The 17,708-nt window shown below is 55.9% G+C and overlaps 1 protein-coding gene across 4 annotated transcripts in view; it reads right to left on the bottom strand.

Annotated features, from left to right (window-relative positions):
* Positions 1–17,708, bottom strand: part of CACNA2D2 (calcium voltage-gated channel auxiliary subunit alpha2delta 2) — a 136,274-nt gene that overhangs the window by 38,242 nt on the left and 80,324 nt on the right. The gene's annotated exons all lie outside the window — the stretch shown is intronic.

Here is a 17,708-nt window from a genome sequence, read left to right as displayed (position 1 = left end):
AGCACAGTACTGCTGTCACTGCCACGCTGCTTCCCTCCCTACCTGTGGGCCCTGTATTAGCTCTGTATTGTGTACTGATAGATACTAAATACAGATTTCCAATTTCCAGAGCTGTTATGGTCTAATGAGTAAATAATATACATATTTAAAACTGTCTAAAAACATATCTGCATAATTAAAATATCTGCATAATAATGAAGCAAGATGCAGCTTCGCAAGGAGGGCGCTGGAGCCCCAGGGCTGACAATAGGGGAAGATGCGCAGGCGAGTGAGGAGTCCTGGCCCTGTCGGTTCCTTCTATTCGCCAGCTCAGCCCGAGTGGGTGTCTGCCTGTCTATCCACTGCCTTCTTCAAGCAGGTACATCCAGAGTCAGGGACCAGGAGAATCCTAACTTGGCCCTGTTCCTGCACAACTTGTGGCCTGGGGAAAGCGCATGTGTGGGTGGACAGTGCCTGCTACGTGAGCAATGGCATCCCGATGACTCTGACTGCTCAGAGCTTTATGGGCACAACCTCATTCGCCATGACCTTCTGAAGGTGGGTCCTGTCCTGGTCCCCATGTTGCTGGGTTCTGAGGAGTGAAGAGAAGGGCACCAGTGTGGGCAGAGTAGGCTGACAGGATCCACGACTTACGCATGGCAGGTGATGGAGAGGCCGGTGGTTTTGCCTTCCTGTCAAATGTGCTGCTGACACTGGCACCTCCTGGGCAGCACTGGCACTCAGCCCTGCTCTCCTGCCGTCTCCACGCCTTCTTTCCAAGGTCCCTCCTTTCACCCCTTCCTGCATCCATCCACACCAGGCGCACCTGATTCCTGTCCCACACACCTGACCCACACTTTCTGTGTGAGCTGTGCTTCCATCTTAAAGATGAAACCACCAGCGGAATAGATGAAAAACAAACATCCCAAACCCAGATCAAAATTCTAGCAACCAAAATTGCAGGGAAAACAACAAACACTCCTGGCTGCAAAGGGTGCCTGGTGGGGGCGGGGGCGGGGAGCCATCACGTGACGCCCGCACTGTTGTTGGCAGCGACAAGCTCCCTGACCTTGTCCCTCACCAGCCACACGTGTTCTCCATGAGTTGATAAAAAAATAAGCAAAATGGAATCTTTTTCTTAAAAAAAAAAAAAGGTCAGAATACATGTAACAGGGAAAAACGCATCCGAGCTGTGGTTTCCCTCTGGAAGGGGCACCCGTCTCTCCAGCCCCGGGCCTGGGCTTGCTCACTCCCTGTGGGCACCTTGGCCTTGGTTATCGATTCCTGTGCCCCCTAGGTCCCCACCTGTGAGCGGCAACCTGTGTTTTAATTTCCCCGGAAAAATATGAAGAAGTGAGGAGTGGCTTGTGATGAAGATGGAGATGTGGCTGGGGAACCTGGTGTCCAGAGGCTTGAATTTCAGACCAGACAGGATCATTCTGAGCACCGAAGGACGGGTGCTAGCTTATATTTTGCCACGGGAGGACATTTAAAAAACCCACTCTGTTCTATTACTAGTATATAACCCTAAAGGGGACATTTGCACATCAGGAATAGGAAAGCCATGCGCTCTGAGATGCTCCTTCCCAGGAAGGAAAGGAGCTGAAGCCACACTCAGGTGATGACAGAAATTCCACCAGCTTCAATGAACGCTTTAGCTTTCAACAGGAGCCATGGTCAACACAAAAATGTGTGAACAGGGAAAGGGGTGAGGAATGGGGCTCTGGAGGCTGGGCAGAATATTTGCAGGGGCCAGCTTGAATTTACAGAGCAGTTATCAGGAACCATAGATGAAGTCCACTCAAGCGACTTCAGCTCTGGCATCAGGCTGCTTCAGGAGGGGATGCGTGTGGCTGTGCACGGCCTCATGCTAAGGGTAGCAGGATAGGCCCGACTCTTGGGGCCCTGCCCTCCCGGGTCACTGCTGCTGCTCCTAGGTCCCCCATTGGGCACCTTTGAGAGGTTCTTTGAGGAGAAATAAGCCAGTAAGTCCAACATACTGCATCAGCTCTGTGTTTGGGCTGTGGCCCTGGAGCCCTGCCACATGGAGACACCTTGGCCTTGAGAAGCCTGAGCCAAGGGCTGGGCCATGTGGACTCTGAGGCTGCTGGGGCTCCTTCCAAGGCACTGCCCTGCTCAGCACAGCCCCTCAAGGGGCTCACATGGGTCAGAACCCGCCAACCTGGCTGGCACCTCCTCAGTTCCCAGCATGAAACCCGCACATCTGCACAGTGAACCAGTCCCTGGTGAGCCAGGTGAAATTTCTCATAAATTCGCCAGTTTTGTCAGCCTTCTTCCCCCTGAAAGATGATCTGGTGTAATTCACCAAAGTTTCTTTCATCCTTTTAAAACATACGCAGAGGGCATCACGTGAAGGTATCAGGCTGAGGGCTGTTGGCCACGCTCCCGTTAGAAGAGCAGGGCAACATGTCATTTGTCTAAGTGTACCACGGAACACCTCCTTTCCCCTCATCAGGCCACGTTCCAGAGACACACACATGTGGGAATGGGTGTGTGTGTGCGCCTGTGTGTGACAATGCCCCTGCCACTTGGGAGGCCAGAGTTCCTAGGGCTCGGTGACTGGCCCAGCACGTACTTTGGGAAGCACTAACCTTTTCCCTCTGGACCTTGGTTTCTGTAATAGGGTCCAGAAACCCACCTGGCCCTCCCGGGGCTGTGGAGATATGAACAAGGTATGGATAGAAGGTAGGATGTGGACTTACCCTGGAAATTGGGGATCCAGGCCCAGGTAGCAGGATGCACCTCCCCTCAGCTTCACCCCAGGGACCTCCTGACTGCTCCTCTCAACCTCAGCTTCTGTCTTGGGCCTTCTGACCTTGGCTTGACCTCTTCCCCTCTGAAGCTCATGCCAATAGACTGTCCCTCCCCTCAGCACCACCTTTGTCCACTGCCCCCCAGCACCCTGGCTGGCCTTCAGCCCAGCCCTGCCCCAGGAAGCGACAAAGGGCCCATTTCGGTGTCCTACTTAACTAACCCCACCCAAGCTGGGCTGTCACTTCCCTAAGGTCACTCCTTAGAAGCTGCTCCCCCTCCAAAGCCCCCTAGTCCTGTGACCCCTTTCTCCCTTCCCGACCAGACCTCTCCAGAACGCCCCCCTCCCCTGCCCCAACCCAACTTCAGTCTCCCACCCAAGCTGCTTGGCATGAGCTCACCGACCCTGGGCCTTCACACCTTCAGGCCTCTCACACAGGCCCCTGTGCCCCCATCCACAGGGGGCCCTGTGGATACCCTGACTACTCCTCCCTTTCCTGTTGCCATCCTTTACAGGGCCCTGTGTGGCCTGGTCCTGCCAAACTCATCCCTTCACCCCCATGTTGACCCTGAACTCTGCCCTCTTGCCATGCTTAGGTTCCCTACACTTGTTTGTGCTGTGCCCTGAACCTGGACTGCCCTTCCTGACCCCTCCCCTGGCAGTTCTGCCTCATCCATTAGGAGTCAGTACCCATCTACTTCCTCCAGGAAGCCTGGTGCCCCTGCCAGGCTGGGTTTCCAGGATCCCCTGTGGTGTCTCCATCACTGTTGTGTCTGACTCCCTCCCAGATGTGGTCTCTTGAGAGCAAGGACTTGATTCTTGGATTGGTATGGCCCCAGAGCTGGGCACAGGCTTCTGTCATGGCCAACAGGGTGATGGGTGGATCAAGAGGTGCCCTTGGGGACCTGCTGTCTTGGAGGCCCTGGGTATCCCTGGGATGGAGACAGCAGAGAGCAGGCCAGAAGCAGCACTGACAGAGCAGAGGGATCCAAGGTGGTGCAGAGGTAAAGGTGAGGGCGGGGTGAGGCTGAGTCTAAGTATGGGTCACACTGGGCACCCCACGTAGAGGGGCCAAGGGGTTGACAGGGGTCTGAAATGCTGGCATATGCTCTCTGGGACTCTGACCCTACATTGGACCACATGAAAATGTCATCCACCAGTCCCACCCGGCTGCTGCCAAGTCAGTGATGAGATGGTTTCAAAGCAAAAAGTAAGAGGCTAGGGGGTGGTGGACATGGACGCCTCATCTGGCCAGGTCAGCCAGGAGTTGGGTCCCTGGGGAGTTTGGCATCCCCTGCCCAGGCCCCAGATGAGTGCGTTCTCCTGATGCGCTGCCACCCTCCTCCAGGAAGGCTTCTCAGATGCCTCTACGCCCCACCACGGGAGGGTGGTGGTTCCAGTGAGAAGGCTTTGATGTGACCTCCTCTCTTTTCTATTAACAAATGTTTACTAAGCACCTACTGTGTGCCTGGCCTGTGTTAGGCATGAGTAGTTCTGTGAGCAGTACAGACACAGCCCTGCTCTCATGTGGTGTACCATCAGTAGGGTCTTACTATCTTCCCACTACAATTCAGTCTCACTGTCCTGAGCACAGAACTTGATAGAGGCCTCTGCAGGAAGAGCTGCCTGGGGTAGTGACTTCACTGGCAAAATTTAAGGCTGCTAGGGGGCCTTCCTGCTAGGACATGTATTTCCACCTGAAAGCCTGAGCGCCCCCCACCAACTAGAAGAGCAGAGCCTGAGCCCTGGCCTGTGAGGACAGCAGAGTCTAAGCCCTTGCCCAGCCGCCATGCTCCCTTCCCTTGATGTTATTTTTATACTTTTTCCTAAAACACAGCCTGAGCGGGCCCTTCTCGACTCTATTAACATTAGGAATCTAATCAGTAATCAGGCAGCTCATAATTTTCTGATTAGCTCTGATTAGGCCCAATCTCGGGGGGAGAGGCAGTGGGACAGTGAGTAGGGAGGCAGGCCCAGAGGGGCACGGGGATGTGCCTGAGGGGATGCTGGTAGGGCTGGAGGTGGAAGGCAGAGGGAAAGAGCCCCTGGTCCCACTGTCATTTGTCCTGGGGAGGGCATGGGGTGATGTCTTGCGTTGCACTGGGTCAGAGCGGCTGCAGGGCAGAGAGCAAGGGCAGCAGGGAAGGGGCCTCTGGCTCACCTTGCAGTGGGGACCCCGGGGCAATTGGGTTGGGACTTTCAGCACCTTGGACAGAGTGAGAGGGATGGGCAGGCAGCCTACAGCACTGGGTTTGGGCATCCATTTGGGTCCCGCCCTGCCTAGGCCCCCCGGATCCCACTGTAGGAAAGATCCCAGGCATAGCTCTTAAGCGATGGTGACAGTGACAGGATGGGTCTTCTCAGAGGGCTGCAACATGTGACTTTGACATGGAGAACTGGGGCTGAGCACACCATAGGCAGGGCCTGGCTTGATGACCATCACCTTCAGTGTGGAGACAATGAGGCCGGGGCCCCTACTGCACAGTGGGGGAGCCAGAGCCTGGAGGGACTGCCCAGGTGATGGCGCCAGTTAGCGGCAGAGCCTGGGCCTGTACTGAGGCAGCCCAAGCCAGGACCAGGCCTCTCTTTTGCCTGAGCCCCATTTGTCACCTTTGCAATACATGCCCAGATGGAACCATGGTGCTGACCAAACTAGACCTATGGTCATCCTGGCTGACCATGAAGTCTCCTCATCCACTGGACTTTCCCACAGGCCCAGACTTCTCAGTGCCACACCCTGGAGCTCTGGTCAGGTCAGGATCAGAGTGGCCTTGCCCCGTCCCTGGTCTGGATCACAGGTCACCACCCCTTGATGAATGTAACCATCCAGGTGACCTCTGATGAAATGCACGAGCCCACTGGAGGAGGCGTGTACAGTTAATGCCATGCAAATTGACACGGAGGCAATCAGGCTGACTCTAAAAGCTGCCCTACCGGCCGCAGGCTGGCTCATTGTCTTTTCTGTCAGTTTGCATCTCATTACCCAGAAGGCAGTGCTCACTGGAGGTTAAAAGAAAAAGAGACTCAAGCAAGCCCCACTGTGTCCTGCCTCCAGCTAGGGTACAGCCCCCATGTGGGACAGGGCTGCCTGCTGGACTCTCCCATGAGGGACACTCCACAGGAAGCCTTGCCAGCCCTATCAACCCCATCACCACCACCACCATTACCTCTGCCAGCACCAGAGTGTTCCTCTCATCACTACCATCACCATTTCCTCCATCATCACCACTGATCCCCGCTTAACCGCCATCAAATGTCCATGACTACCGCCAACATTCCCCATCACCGCTGCCAACATTATTCCATCGTCACCACCACTGCGACCCTTATCACTATTGCCACAGCAACCTTATCACCCTGGCACCACTCCCATCACCACTGCCAAAGTTATTCCCATCACCATTACCACTGTCATCCCCAGTGGTACTCCCATCACCAATCAGCAGTGGTACTCCTATCACCGTCACCACCATAACCAGTGGCTCCACCATCGCTACCTTCATCCCCATCATCACAGTCACCAACACCAATACTGTCACTTCTACCACCATCACCACCTACCACCGACTCCACTATCAACATCACCTCCACCACCACCACAACCGACACTACACTCCTATGGCCATCACTCCACTGTGGTACCTCTGCTAGCATTTCACGTCGCCTTGTGATCACCACCACCACCTGCTCTATCACCTCTGCATCCCTGAGGAAAGTCTAATAAATTGGCAGAGACTACTCACTCTTTACCCGTCTCTGCCCATCGCCCTCTGGCATCACTGGAAGGCTAGAGACGCTGAAAACAAATGAGTCCGTGATCAGAGACCTCATAAAGCAACCAACCAAATCTGGCCTGGACGCTGGTGCTTATAACTGGGTGTCTCAGGAAGGAAGCCCTCGTGGCCAGGGGGTGGAGTGGGGGTGCACACCCTCTCTCGCAGAGCCCCTGGGAGGGTGGGGCTTCCTTGACTCCCTAGATCAGCGGCCACAGTGCCCCACGGGGCAGAGCCAGGAGCTGCGTGTGTGATGTGGGAGACTGATCCTCATCCCTCTCTGAACCTTGATTACTTTGTCTCTAAAAGGAGGCTTCTACTAGTCCTGACCTCACAAAGCTGTGCGAGGAGGCAGGCAGACAACAAGTGAACATTGAGTATCTAGGACCCACTCAAAAGGTCACATAAAACCTGTGGGAGAGGAGTGTGGTTAGATCAACCTGGGAGGGTTTCCTGGAAGAGGGAATAGGAGGCCAAGTTTGAAAGACAAGGCCAGACAGACAGGAGAAGGAAGGAGATTTCCAAATGGGCGCCTCAGCAGCACAAAGCTGTGGGGAGAGGACGGCGGTCTCAGCCAGGGCAGCTGATGCAGGCCTGTGCTCCTCCCGAGCCTCCTTCTGTCCGAGGGTGCTTGTGGTGTCAGCGCGGCCAAGCGTCTTCCACAGGACATTGTGATTCACACCTCGCCTCACACATATGTTCCCTTTGAGCGCCGTGAAGCCCAGTCATCACTCCCAATCCACTGACAAGGACACCAAGGCTGAGAGATGAAGCTGAACCACGAGGAAACAGGAGCTCCCCCGCAGAGGTCACCTGGAACAGTGGGACCTGGGGCCAGATCTTTCCACTCGGGCCGCCGTCCTGCTGGGTGTGGATGCCTGAGACTCCAGCCCGTGTATGCCCACCAGCTTTGGTGGCAGCAGCATGGGCACCACCTGGGACACAAAGCTGGGCACTGGCTGGCCCGGGGGCGGTGCTGGGAGCCTGGGCAGAGGCGACAGGCAGACAAAGGCCTGGAGGTGGAGGGCGGGGCGGGCACCGCCTGGCTGCCAGGTGGAAACGTCCAGGGTAAAAGCTGCTCTGAATACTGGCTGCATCCCGCTGCTCCAATCCGCCTCGACACTTGGTTATTACGAGGAGTAAAGGCGGCCGGAGGGACAGCTGGAGCCTTGGCGACAACATTTCAGGCGTTTGTCAGAGCCGTGGGACACGGGCTGCCAGGCACTAATGGCTTCTGCTCGCTGCTGCCAAGTGAGAGGAGGGCGGGCAGGCAGAGGCGGCCTTGCTCCTGCCCGGGCCCTGTGCCCACCCCACACTGCTCGGCTGCTCCACGACAGGTAGGGCCCACCTGGGCCTTACAAATGCCTAGCAACGACCGCAGAGCCACAGCGCCAGCTGGGGAGGGTGGGGCAGAAGCCGTGCAGCACATGCCTACCTATTTGGGGCATCTCTGCCCCCTCACCTCTATCCAGGCTGCAGCCCCTCTCCCCTGGGACAAGGGTCTGGGAGTCTGTTCTCTACCATGCCACCTCCCTGGAAGGAACCCCTGAATCCCAGCTAAGGCCACCTCAGCCCCTGATCTCCTCAGCACTTTAGTTTGGACTTTGTGTGGAAGAGACCCCTCTAGTGATGGATCCACAGTGGACTCAGATCTATCCTGACTGGGTGATTTCAGCTCTCCAGGCCTCAGTTTTCCTCCTAGTGAAATGGGAAAATGGTACCATCCACTGTCACTGCATCAGTGAGAAAACAGGAGAACGCTGAGGTGCTGATGACATGGAGCCCGGTGGCACCTGGGTTTATTAGGAAGGGCCAGTAAGAGAGTCAGATGTCACAGGGAATGGGGGAGTATGGACCCGGGGCTGCCTGAAGAAGGGAGTAGCTCCCGGAGATGGGGTCACAGCAAACTGCAGGGAAGGGCCAGGAGTTTCCCAGGGAGGAGAAACCCATGGCCAAGTGATCAGGTGGGGCTTTGAGTGTTTCTGAAATATTGGGTTAGTAGGGAATTCCTGCACCTGGAAATGCACTTGTGGGACCTGTGCTTCACAGGGACCTATTGTCATGGCCACACCACTGAGCACTCATCATGCCCCAGCACTGTTCATGAATCCCTAACAAAGCAGGTCCCATTCCAAACCCATTTTGCAGATGAGGAAGCTGAGACTCAGAGGGGGTTGCTTAGTTTGTCTGCAGTCACGGCTCTTTGAGGGCAGGGTGAGGGGTTGTCCCTGCTACTGTGTAACTAAAGCCCCCTCCACCACTCACTGATTCACCCACAAGACATCCTGAGCCCCCTCTGAGACCCTGAACCCCCTCTGAGAAGGAAGGGAGCCTTTAGCTGGCTGTGGATTAGAGAGAATGGGATGGGGGACACTGTGGGGCTGGGTGAGAGATCCAGGGGGCAAGAGGAGACCTGGGTGGGTCTGAGCTCATCCTCAGCTTCACTGCATGACCTTGCACTTGTCATCCTGGGCGGCCGTGGAGTTCCTGTCCCTTTCCCAGGGCACAGGCTGAGGCTGGAGGAGATAGGAGGGGTACCTGAAGAAGGTGGGGAGTTGTGTGTCCTCAAGGTCACTCAGTGAGCTCTGGCCCCCAGGAGCCGTCTTCCACCTGTGGTCAGCCTCCAGCACTGCTGCCGAGCACAGCCTGTGACCCTCAAGGCATCAGGGCGGAGGTGCTGCTGTGGGTTTATGTTCATCAGGGTTGAGCTTAGTGATCCTTTGCGGGCAGCTATGCGTGGCTCTGCCTAGGTCTGAGGCTGTTGCCTGACAAAGGGCCTGCAGGGGCAGAAGCCCAGGGCCAGTCCATCCCCCAGAGAAGCAGACTCTGAGTCCTGGGCTGGCTGGATTGGCCCCAGGGCCATCCTTCCACACCCATCAGGGCAGAACCTCCATGAGCCATCCTCATCCCACTTCACAGGTGGCAACATCAAAGCTCAGCAAGAGGGCTTCCCTGGTGGCACAGTGGTTAAGAATCCGCCTGCCAATGCAGGGGACATGGGTTCAATTCCTGGGTCAAAAAGATTTCACATGCTGCGGAGCAAACTAAGCCTGTGTGTCACAACTACTGAGCCTGCTCTCTAGAGCCAGCGAGCCGCAACTACTGAGCCGGTGTGCTGCAACTATGAAGCCTGTGCGCCTAGAGAATGTGCTCTGCAACAAGAGAAGCCACTGCAATGAGAAACCTGCACACCACAATGAAGAGTAGCCCCCAATCTCCACAACTAGAGAAAGCCCGTGTGCAGCAACGAAGACCCAACACAGCCAATAAATAAATAAATAAATAAATAAATAAATAAATAAATAAATAAATAAATAAATTTATATTAAAAAAAAAAGCTCAGCAAGAGGTGGGGCTCCCTAGGGTGGGGGTGGGCAGTGAAGCTAAGTGTAGAACTTGTTCACCACCCTCAGGTCTGCTTCCCTTCCCTGAATCCAGAGCCAGGCACTCTCTGGGGCAGGGAGGGTCTTTGTGCCCTAGTGCCAGCCCAGCCTCACCAAAGTATTCAAGGCCTCTAGCCACCGGATTTCCAGCCTCCTGCTGGCCCATCCTCAGGTCCTGGCCATGGGGGCTTTCCTTCCCAAGTATTTTGGAGCCTGATGTCATTCCCCTGCAGTCCCCCCGCCCCCAGAGCCTCCTCGTACTCTCCCACAGGAAAGGGGGAGCAAGTGGGACTCCTGTGACTGGGGACTCCTGGGCCTCCACTGAGGGAGCTCTGCCAAGCAGGAGGACTGTAGGGTCTTCAGCTTTAGTAGCCAGTGGGAGAAGAGGCCTCTTCCATTCGACTTTGTGGTCAACAGTTTTGCAATCCTGGGGGTGGAGGGCTTGGAATTAGAGGAGGAGGACTGTGTGCATTTGCACTTGGATGTATACACACAAGCACCCGCATGAGAGCGTGTGAACACAAGTGCAGACATAAAAAGCCCCATGCATGTGAGTACACATGCACGTGAGCAGGGGATGCATGTGTACACGCATGCAGGCGTGCAAATGAGTGTTCAGGCCCATCTGCACATGGTAGATAGGTCCCCACCTTCATGTCCTGAGCTTATCTCCTATGGCACAGGTGGGGCCAGGCTGCTTCCTGCTGTGGCTAGTTGTGAGGTAGCTCACTGGGCCCGTGGCTCCTGGACCCACAGGCCTTACTGCCTGCCATGCACGCCTGGCCAAATGGGCCCTCTGGCTGCCACCTGCCTCTTTCACGCCTAGTGATCCACTCCTCACATGTGCCCTCAACTTGTCCGTTGGTTTACCTTCCTCCCATCCCTCACCCCACCTGTGATCACTTTGTTTTGTGTTATCTTACCCCAACGAATACCACAGTATGGAATAAACAAAAAGGAGATGCCCAGGGTCCTTCCTCTTCTTTCAACAAACACGTTCATGGCCTGTGCCTGTGCCAGAGATGCAGGCCGAATTCAGTCTCGCTCTCACGGCGTTCACAGGGAGAACCATGCTCTTGCCTCCATGCTCACTTTACCCTCACCCTGCACTCAAGACACAGCCAATACTAGGCTAGACACACACTTGAAGCAAGGCACCCACACCAGCCGCCCACCGACACCTTCATGACTACAGTTATCACTCACGGGGGCCCACAGGCCACTTGGGACTAACACCACCGTGGAGGGGGAGGCTGGCGCTACTGTCCATTTTTCAGAAGGAGGAGGCTCGGAACAATGTGGTCAGGTACTCCATGGCCACAGGACTGGCAGGAGGTGGGACCCGGACACACATCTAGGTCTATTCAGCTGCTGAGCCCAGGCCCACAGCACTGTAGTCTATGTTGGCCACACCTGTGTGACCAGTGATCCCAGCACTGTCAGCAGCTCCTGCCTGTAGTCCCTGGCAAGGAACAGATGGGGATCTGAGGACAGGTGCCAGCTCCCAGACCCTGATCCTATAACGGTGGGAGGAGCTGAGGGGCACACCGTGAACGTCTCCCGCAAACACCAATCCACGGGAAGCAAGACCTGGCTTTGGTGGGGAGTTGCTCTAAATGTCTCATCTCCTGTGGTTAGAACACAATGCACTGGGTCTCCCTTTTTCCTTTGGCTACCAGGAAGCTCAGAGTCAACTGGAGGCTCAACCAGACCCAGCACCTGGTCCTGAGGTTGCTTATCTTGGCTATTTTGTCTCATCCTTGTTATTCATAGTCTGTGTTTTAAAAACCCTGTGCTTTCATGAAGAGCTACTCAATACTTTGCCAAATGAATCGGGAAATAAACCAAATTAAACTGTGCACCTCACGCTACCCATTCTCTCCTCTTTTAGAAAGCAGCTAGACCCACGGGAAGGAAAACTGTTCAGGGGTCAGCAGGCCTCAGTGCTCTGTGGGGTGTCATGCTCTCCTCAGCTTCAGTTTCCCCCTTCCTGAACCCCTGTCTTCGCGTCCCCCTCCCACAAACCAAGGAGAGTAAGTGGCTCTGTGAGGCCAGACTGCCTGAGGGTGGGCTGCAGGGCTCTGCTCTGAGCCACTGCCCTGCAATGAGCAAGCCGGCATCTGGCTGGCAGGCACAGCCGTCTCCCTGGAAAATGAGATGCTTCTTATTGAGATAACGAATCGCTCCATTTAGATCCAAATTAACCTCCCCCAATTACCCCATTTTCTACCACATTTCACCAGATCGAAAGCCCCTTCTGTCCGCAGACTGGGCCCCGCCCCTCCTCTCTCCCCAAGCCAAGCCCCTGCCATATTCAACAGCTCCAGAGGGCTGGCTGTTGCATGATCCTTCCACGGCCACATTTTTCTTTCCTTCTTTTCTTTTTTGCGGGGTGGGGTGAGGTGGGAGGAATGGGAAGTTTGATGCAGCTGCCACTCTGAGGAGTGGGGATTTTTATTTTATTTTTTTAGCTCATTCTTTGAAATAAGGATGCAATATGGGATCAATTTTTGATGACAGTGAAGTAAAAGGGGAAAATAGTAGCAATTTTCTCTTCTGAACATGCCCTATTTAATGGAAGGATGTCACAGTGGAGTTTTATCCAGAGGATAGAGGGGGCCTGGTTTCCAGGGACACATGGTCAATCAGAGATGCATGGCAGGATCTCAGCCTGGGGGTGGCTGGGCATCCCCTCCCCACCCCACCCCCCATTAGGGTGGCTGCCAGGGTCCAGGACTTAAAATGGGGAGAGACTGAGGTCACAGGGCTCCCTGTCATCCTCTGGGGCCCAGCTGCTGTGACCGTCTCCCCTGACCCAGCAGCAGGGGGGACCCTCCCTGCCTTGTGCTCTGCTGGTCTCGGCTGCATCACAGTTCTGGAGCCGGGACCCCAGGGAATCCAGGGTTAATTAGGGCTATAAAATCCTGCCCAGCTGCTGCTGCTGCCTTTGTGTTAAACCCACGGAGCTGAGCTTGAGTTAGCCTGGAACTGGGTGGTGGGGGTGGAGGATAGTGGTGGGGGCAGAGATGGGGAGGGTGTCGGACACCCAAGGATGGGGAGAATAAAGTGCTAGATCCTGAGCTGGCCAGGACTGGGGGTAGCCAGTGCACCCAGCCTCTTGTCTTGGGGGCTCAGGAAGGGGTAAGGAAGGGGGCAGAGGTGGGGACTCTCTCAGTAAGGGTGCTTCTCAGGGGATACTGCAGAGGAATTGTCCCCACCTAGCAGCAGAGATGAACTGGCGTCAGACACGGGCTGTTTGCAAGCAGCAGAGATGAACCGGAGTCAGACACAGGCTGTTTGGAGTCAGGAGGCCTTCGATCCAGTCCGACAGGAATCTTGGGTCCCCTGCTGGATGTCAGGGGAAGTGGCCTTGCTCCCCTGCTCTAAGCTGCTCCAGGTGTGGGATTAAGATCCCTGAGCTGGATGGACTGGGAGGCCAGGGGCCTGGTTGCCAGGGCCACATCTCCAGAGACCAAGAAACCCACCCCCATAGTCTATTCACCACAGAACCAGTGAAACCCGGGACACCCCCGCAGTGGCTGAGCAGCACCCTGGCCAGCCTTAGCCCACCCCTCCTGAGGTCCAGTCCCCTTGGCCATCTGTCTTCCAAGGCTTCCCTCATCTTGCAGTTCAGGGACAAGGGACAGAAATGAATTTGAGCCGTACCTCGAAGGGCCGAGCAGCTTGGCCACAGATGTCTCATTCACAGATACACGCAGTCATGCCAGGCAGCTTGTGACCCACAAGTACAGCACACGGTCACGACCGCAGAGCCCATGGTTGTGAAGATAACCAGCCACAGGCCTGCGCAAGCAGGGCCCCTGCCCAGGTACAGTCCTTATAATCAACTACTTCGGCTTCACACAGTGAGAAGAGCACGGACTTCTCCGGAGCCTGTTGCCAACCACCACCCATGACCCGCTACACACAAGCAATTCAGGGCCCCCAAAGTGACCTTACAGAGTCCCCACTGTGAGGCCAAAGCAGTGTTGGCATGAACAGACCCCGCTGTCTCCTCCAGGTACTCCACAAAGCAGAAACCGAGAGGCAGGGCAGCCCCTGCCCACGAATGTCTGCAGGTCCCGGGAGAGGAATGGGGAGATGGCGGGCTGGGCCTAGCATCCCAGTGCCCGCCTGTTGACAGATGCCACCCAAAGCCGCACCCGCCACCTCCCTCCCCTCTTCGGCTATGGCCAGGCCTCCGAAATAATTAGCAATTCTGCTCGACAAAACGCCGGCCCGATGGGATAATAAACTCCAACATCTGTCAGAAGAGCGAGCTCCTATGGAATTGCCAAGAGAAACATTTTTCTCCTCATTCAATTCACATTTAAATCGACAACAACCCTTCCAAGTCTGCGCCAGGCCGGCAGCACGGGGCTCCGGGAGCCCACAAGCTGTTCCCGGGCCTGCAAAAAGGCTCGGACGAGTGGCGATCACTCACTCAAATTAACAAATCATTTTATTTAGAAATGAAGAGAATTTATAAGTGACGGATGGCTTGAGAGCTCTGAGGAGGAAGCGAAGCCAGCCGTCAGCCCTGCTGCTGCACCGGGGTAGGGGAGGCAGCCCTATGTCACGCCCCCACCGTCGCCCCCCCCAGGCAGAAAGGCCCCACAGAGATTCGGTCGTGGGAGCCAGCACTCCCCATCTTCACAACCACCCAGTGTGGAAGGCAAGCCAGGAGCTACACTGCCATTCTGTGCTGGGAACTGAGGCTCAATGAAATGCCCAAGGTCGCCAGTTGCTCCTGCCGGCCTGAGAAGGACACAGACCCCACTCTGAGGGTACTTAGCCCAAAGCAGCCTCCTGGGCCTGCAATTCCACCTCTGGGCTACAGGAGGTGTTGCACAGAGAGCACTGAGTCCCATGTGAGTCCAGGGTTGGTGCTGTCCATGGACAATCCTTGCTTTATCCAATACAACTACACTCTTGAAAAAAAGCCATGGAGACTTGACTTCTGGGCCTAGGGCTCTGATTCACTGTCTATAACCCACGAAGGATATAGACTTGGACTGCCAAGGGCCTTTCCAGCTGTGAGGGCCTCTGAGGACCTGGTACCAAGTACTGATAGATGAAAAAAAAAAAAAAAAAAAAAAGGCTGGCAGATAAGCCCCAGTTCTGGCCAGACCCCTCCTTGGGGGTCCCACAAGGCCCACATCTTCCATCACACTCCTCCAGTGCCTGTGTATCCCCATCACTGCCTGCATGCCCTCATCAAGGACTTCACTGCTCTGTCCTATAATTTCCCAGCAGACTGTTCTTTCTCTGAGGCAGGGACAATGCTGTTTTTTCCCATCCCAGTTGCCTTAGTGCCCAGCTCTTGGTAACTATTTGGTGAATAAATAAAAGAATGAATGAATGTCTGGCTGCACAGACACTCAACGGCATGAGGCAGGGGCTCGGTAATGCCTGGTTATCATGGCACTCTCTCACCGCCATGCTTTTGCACCCGATGCTCCCTCTGCCTGGGATGCCATTCTCCTCCTCCTCTGCCTGGACAATTGTTTCCTGCCTCTTAATGCCCAGCTCAGCTGCACTCTGCTCTGGGCCTCTTTCTGCTTAGCCTCTCACAGCCATGGTTACCATGGGGCAGGTGCCAGGCTGGTTTACAAGGCTGGCATCCTGGGCCAGGTTCTCTTGAGGTCGCAGTGGGGTCTGATTCTTCCTGTATCCCTCCTCGGGTCAGAGCTGGGTCTGTGGGGGCTGAGGGTACAGCTCACCTCTGAGAGCTTCTCAGATTGAGCAGCTTGTCAGGAGCTGCTGAAACAAACCCAGAAACACCCCTGGAGGTTAGAGGGGGGTGGGGAGGGGTAAGAAAACAGAGGCAGGGCCAGAGGGACAGATAAAAGAGGAGAGAGTCCCAGGAAGGTGGGGGGTGGGGAGGGAGGGCGGGGATGGACAGTGCTGGCGCTGGCAATAGAGGCCTGCCTGAGACCTTTATCCTCTTGCAGGCCGGCCATCTCTGTGAATGAGGCCCAGGGAAAGGTTTCTCCTCCCCAGGCTGTTACGGCCGTGCACTCAGAGGCTCCACTGTGGGGAGACCCTGGATACACCTGCTGACCTGGCATTCCTCACCGTGGGCCTCAGGGAGCCCCTTCTGAGGGGAGAGCAGACACGAATGGGGATGCTCTGCAAACCCCAACCTTCTGTCCTGGACCCCATGGGTGTTGCAGGGGAGTGTGGGAGAGACACTGCACAAGCAGTGGGGCCATGTCCAACTTAGACGGGATCTTGGGAGATCTGGGTCCCAGCTGGAGCTGGTGAGTCTAGGGCAAGTCCCTCTTCCCTTGCATGCTTCAATTTCCCCATCTGTAAAATAAGATATTCATCCTGGGCCTGCCTGCCTATAGATGCAGTGGTGCGGGGACTGGAGAGAGGGATGAGACAGCTGTGATGGGCTGCGCACCAGGAGTGACAAGGGCTTCCCAGGCAGGAATGTGTGTGTGCAGGTGTGTCTACCAGGTACACACAGATAGATATCGCATGCGGGCAAGCATGCGCCCAGATGCACACCTGCATGTATGATCTGCGTGCGTGTGTGCACGTCTATCTGCAGGCACTCACGTGAGGGCCTGGGTCTTGGGTGTGCTCCTGAGGTTGTAGACTGGGGGACGGGACACAAGCACATGGTTTTATACACACACATTTGTGGGTGCCTGCAGCACGCCCACACGAGTGCCTACAAGTGAGGTGGGCCACATTGCTTCAGTAGAAACCTCGAGGTGGTAGAGCTCTCCCCTCCCTTCCTACCCCGGCTCTTCAGACTCTTCCAGCACACACCACACATGTCTCTCGCAACCCCATGCATGCAGGCTCTGCCCCCAGAGAGCCCCAGTCCCATCTTAGCCATACACACGGGCATGCATCTCCATCCAGCGCCATCCCTTACATGCGCACGGGGCATGTTCTAGCCAGAGACAACCACCCAGAAGCAGGTACACACTCCACTTGTCTTTTGGCCTTGGGCAGGTCCCCCCATCTCCCCTAAAGGGCACCTGGAGTTCTCTTTTGCTGACACCAGCAGCTGCTCAGGGTGGCCTGGGGCTGGGCAACCCAGGAAGATCCAGCGCCGCCTGCTGTGCCTACCCTGCTCGTCTCACCACCTGCACAGAGGCCCTGCTGGGCACAGGCAGGTATCTGCAGAGCTTGGGGGATGCCCCTGTCCACTCAGGCTCCCAGCTGGGGCAGGGGAAACCCCACTGATGCTTCGGAAGCTGTGTCCCTCATGGGGAGATGGGGCTCCACCCTGAGCCAGGAGGAAGGGGCTGTCTCCTTCTCACTGCCTTCACCCCGCTCATGCTCCAGATCTGCACTTGTGGATGGGGGGGTGGGGGTGCTGACACATGCCCCTGGCCTCCCTGCTGGGATGTCCTCTGACACCCCTCTGTCTGGACCACAAGGTCCCAGAAGGCAGGACCAGGTTTGCCTCTCTTACGTGACGTTCCCAGCAACCAGCACAAGGCCTGGCACACAGTAGACATAGAAGTGTACTTGGGGAATGAATGCATGAGTGGAGCCTGGCATGACAGGTTCAGGGAGCACTGAGATGTGCTGCAATGGGAGGAAAAGCCCTCCATCCCTACCTGTATCAGCTTCGGAAATGAATGGGTCCCGTGGAGAAGGAAGGCAGGAGATGGCAGTGCTGTGAGAGGCAGGACTGTACTTTTGCTTCTATTAGCCCAAAGAGGCTGTATTGCCCCCTCCCCCGCACCCCCCCCCTCCCGCCCAAGGGGAATGCACAGTCTCCTCCTCTAAGATCACCCCTACTCTGCCATCCCAGAACCACAGAACACCTGT

Source organism: Hippopotamus amphibius, chromosome 13 (genome assembly GCF_030028045.1).
Source record: "Hippopotamus amphibius kiboko isolate mHipAmp2 chromosome 13, mHipAmp2.hap2, whole genome shotgun sequence".
NCBI lineage: Eukaryota > Metazoa > Chordata > Mammalia > Artiodactyla > Hippopotamidae > Hippopotamus > Hippopotamus amphibius.
Note: the sequence above shows the minus strand (reverse complement) of the source record. Positions and strands in the feature narration are given on the sequence as shown.